The sequence below is a fragment of the Hemitrygon akajei genome, chromosome 4 (assembly GCF_048418815.1).
Source record: "Hemitrygon akajei chromosome 4, sHemAka1.3, whole genome shotgun sequence".
Classification (NCBI taxonomy): domain Eukaryota; kingdom Metazoa; phylum Chordata; class Chondrichthyes; order Myliobatiformes; family Dasyatidae; genus Hemitrygon; species Hemitrygon akajei.
The window spans coordinates 145,154,981-145,159,917 of NC_133127.1; positions in this window are offsets into that span (position 1 = coordinate 145,154,981).

The window sequence follows — 4,937 nt, forward strand, 5'->3', positions numbered from 1 at the left end:
CATCCAATCTAGCTGACTTATCTAGAGTACATTTAGATTTTCAGCTTCCCAAGCAACTTCTCCTTAATAATAGCATGCCACTCTTGAATTGCTGGTATATTGCTAATGTCTTACATAGCGAAGACTGATGCAAAATACTTATTAAATTTGTCTGCCTTTTATTTATCGCCCATTACTACTTCTCCAGCACAACTTTTCAGTGGTCCGAAATCCAGTCTCATCTCTTTCACTCTTTATATATCTGAAAAATATATATATATTTAAAAAAATTTTTTTTTATTAGTTTTTCAAAACATTTTACAAAATTAAAAACCCCAAATCCCAATGAGGAGCATTAATGAAAAATATTTTGGCTTCTCTTTAATATTCCTATTATCATAAGATCATAATTTGATATAAGCTTGTCTTCATTTTTCATCTTTTCTCTCCTTATGGTGTTTTTAGTTGACTTCTTTGGTTTTTAAAAGCTTCCCAATCCTCTACTATAATTTTCCATTTTTTTGCTATATTATGTGCCTTCTCTTTTGGTTTTGTGCTGTCTTTGACATCTCTTGTCAGCCACAGTTGTTTCATTCTCCCTTCAGAATACTTCTTCATTTTTGGGATGTAAGTGCTCTGTGATTTCCAAATTTCCCCCAGAAACTCCAGCCATTGCTGTTCTGCCATCATTCTTGATGGTGTCCACTTCCAACCAATTTTGGCCAGCTTCTCTCTCATGCCCCTGTAACTCCCCTTACTCCACTGTAATAGAAACATAGAAAACCTACAGCACAATACAGGCCTTTCGGCCCACAAAGCTGTGCCAAACACGTCCTTGCCTTAGAAATTACCTAGGGTTACCCATAGCCCTCTATTTTTCTAAGCTCCATGTACCTGATACATCTGACTTTATTTTCTCATTCTCAAACAGCAGGGTGAATTCTATCATAATATGAGCACTGTCTCCCAAGGGTTCATTTGCCTTAAGCTCTCAAATCAAATCTGGCTCATTGCACAACACTCAATTCAGAATAGCCTTTCCCTTAATTGGGCTCAACCACAAGCTGCTCTAAAAACCCATCTCGTAGGCATTCATACATTCTCTCTCTTAGAATCCAGCACCAACCTGAATTTCCCAATCTACCCGCATATTGAAAACTCCCAATGACTATCATAACATTGCCCTTATTCCATGCCTTTTCAATTTCCTATTGATAATTATCTCTCACATTCTAACCACTGTTTCGGGACCTGTATATAACTTCCATCAGGGTATTTTTACCCTTGCAGTTTCTTAATTCTACTCTCAAGGTTTCTACACTTCTGATCCCATGTCACCTCTTTCTAAGCATTTTATTTAATTTTACCAATAGAGTCACTGCACCAATTCTGCCTACTTGCCTGTCCTTTCAATGCAAGGTGTATCCTTAGATGTTAACCTTTCAACTATGATCCTCTTTCAGGCACAACTCAGTGATGCCCTCAGCCTCATATCTGCCAATCTCTAAGAGCTACAAGATCATTTACCTTATTCCGCATACTGCTTGCATTAATGTATGACGTACAATGCCTTCAGTCCTGTATTCCTCAGCCTTTTCAACATTGCCCCCATGTTATACTTCACCTGATCCCACTGACTGCACTTTTGCCCTATCATCTGTTTGTCTTTCCTCACCGTCTCACTACATATTGCATCAACTTGTATACCAACTTTCCTATCCTCAGCTCTGACACTCTTGTTTGTATCCCACTGCCAACTTAGTTTAAGCCCTCCCCAACAGTTCTAGCAAGCCACCCTGCAAGAACACTAGCCCTCCTCGGTTCAGGTGTAACCTGTCTGTTTCATACAGGTCATACTATCTCAATAAGGGATCCCAGTGATCCAGAAATCTGAAATGCTGCCCCCTGCACCACTCCCTCAGCCACTTATTCATCTGCACTGTGACCCTATTCTTGCCCCGACTAGCACATAGTACTGGCAGTAAATCCAGAGATTACCACCCTTGAGGTGCTGTTCTTCAGCCCCCTCTGTAACTCCCTAAAGTCACTGTGCAGGACCCCTTCCCCATTGCTACCCATGTCATTGGTGCCAATATGCACCAGAATCTCTGGCTGTTTACGCTCCCTCTTGAGAATCTTCTGCAGTAGCTCTGAGACATCCTGAACCCTAGCTCCTGGGAGGCAACACGCCACCCTGGCTTCTCTTACGCCACCACAGAATCTGCTGCCTGTCCTCCTTACTATCACAACTTGTTTCACTACTGCTGTGCCTGGCCTTACCCTGATTTGTCTCAGATCTAGCCACAGAACCACTGGCCTGGTTGCTGCTACTGTGCCCTGATAGGTTATCGCGCTACCCCTGCACCCTCCCCCCCCACCCCAGCAATATCCAAAGGGTTATACCTGTTGCTGAGGGGAATGGCCGGGGGGGTGGGGGTGAGCCTGCACTGACTTCTTACTCCTCTTACTTCTCCATGTGGTCATCTATCTATTATCTGAAGTCTACACTCCGGTTGTGATCACTTCAGTAAAAGTCTCATCTATGAAGTTTTCAGCTTCCTGAGTGTATCCAGCTCGAGTTTCAGTCCCTTGATCTTGTCGGTCAGGAGCTGAAGTTGGGAGCACTTCCTGCTGATGCGGTCATCAGAGAGACTGTTAGGTACCTTAAAATTCCACAAATTACAGGATGAGCATTCTACTGCCTGAACTATCATCCTGCCTACACATGATATGCCTCTAAATTTTCAAGTTTCATTTCTAGCCTGTGCCTGTTCTTGACTAAGCCTGTTGAAAGTCTGACCACTCTAGTATTGTCCACTCCAACAATAGCTGCTCCCCTCAAACCTTGCTTCTTTTTCATTGGCCCTTGCTAAGTTACTATTAACCCAAGAGATATCCCTCTCCTCAAACAAGTCCTGACAGGTCCCACTCATTTTTTAAAAACTGGTGTGTAAGGTCCACAAGGAACTGTTTCCAGCTCACCCTGTGATCTCCTGCTTGGAAGACAGAGCAGAATTCCTGATTTATGTTCCAATACAAAATCAGAAGGTGTATCGTCAATGAAAATTGTCTTGGTGGCTGAAGTGTAGATGGCACTGTGGTTGCTGTAAAATGATCGCTGCCAAGGAATTAGGCATAGAACTGCAATATGTGCTGCCACAGAGTCACATCAGTTGGATGTTGAGGGAGTGGAATCCTTATGACTTCTTGAAAATAGGGGAGCTAATTGGTGGCACCTACAATGAATCACACTAAGTCTCCAAGCTGCCTTTGCCTGCTTGGTTCTGAAAGGGACCTGCGACACTCCTCATTACCTTAGTACTGCATGAGGCAATAAAACACTGTTGGAGGTGTCTAAACCAAGTTTTAGAATTGGGATTTGAACCCGATTAGAAAGGAAAATATCAGCACCTTGCAGACATCTAAGCAAATGAAAGTAGAAATTACCATGAACAGTTATTAACTCTAGCAACACTAATGTGAGACTGCCCTAAATATTGCACATTTTAGTTTTCATGCTTTACCCAGCCGCATTCCCAGCATAACCCTTATAATTTAGCTTTAAAACTTTCAATTTGATTACTGTTTTTTACCTAGTAATGGGAACAAATTGGTAGATGGAGAAACTATTTCTGTTTATTGGAACATTTTACTTAGATGTAGGAGCAAATTTTAGTTTGGTGCCAAGCCTTTCTGGCATAGAGTTAGAAAACACTTTGACATTGCAAGACTTGGTACATTCTTGCAGCTCCCTCCTGCAAAACAAGTTGACATTAAATGACTTGTTATTTATAGGTACTGTATAGGAATGATGGATTTTGATGAACTAAGGGTGTTAAAGAATATTAGAAAACATGGCAAAAGGAGCTGGCTGATACATGAATTCAGCTTGATTTGTTGAATGGTGACACAGTTTATTCCTCTTCTGTTGTCCTTGTATGTGAGAGCAAAGCAGGAAGTGTGAGTCACTAATAAATATAAGTTGGAGAAGTGCTCTTTACTCAAAGCAGTAACAGAGAGGAATTGACAAATCTTTTGAGTAGTTGAACGAGAATAAAACATATTTTATAGAGAAGTTAAGTAAATACTGTACATTAAGGTAAAAGGAATCTGATGAGGGTTGTTCAGATTAGGAGCAAATTTCCGTGGAGCAGAATATTAGGCCAAAATATCCGAATGAGGGTGATTTTCATCAATGCAATTTCAAATATGGAAGTAATGGTACTTTCTGATAAATTAACATTTTCGAACAATAGTTATATGTCATTGCAGTGTCAAAGGATTCAAAGTACAATTATTATCAAAGCATGTATGCAGTATACAACTCTAAGATTTGTCTTCTCCACAGAGAGCAATTAAACAAAGAAAATCATGGAACCTGTTCAAAGATTTTAAAAAATGCAAAACCCTGCAACGCAAATCACGCAACTGGCAACAAAAACATCACCCACCCGTTTGTGCAATAAACAAATTGCGTAAACTGCAACAAAAACATCACCCACCCGTTTGTGCAATAAACAAATTGCGTAAACTGCAACAAAAACAACAGCCCCCCCGTGCAAAAACCAAATTGTGCAAACAGCAAAAGGACCATCAACCACCCCTTGCGCAATAAACAAATCGCACAAGCGGCAACAAGAACATCATTCCCCCGCGCAAAAAACCGAATTCTGCAAACAGCAACAAGACCATCAACACCCCCTCGCGCAATAAAGAAACTGTGCAAACAGGAACAAGAAAAAATTAGCGTAAACACAGAAAATAACACACAAAATCGAAAGAGTCCATATTCAGTTCAGCTCAGTGTTCATTATCTGCAGGCCGCCCTGATTCAAAGTCGCCCAAAATAGCAAAATAGCAACAGAAAAAGGAACGACTGGGAACTACAGTCCAATACACAAACCACAGACCCAGAACTTCGGTTCCATCGTCTGACAGCATCGAGGGCGAGAGAGAGA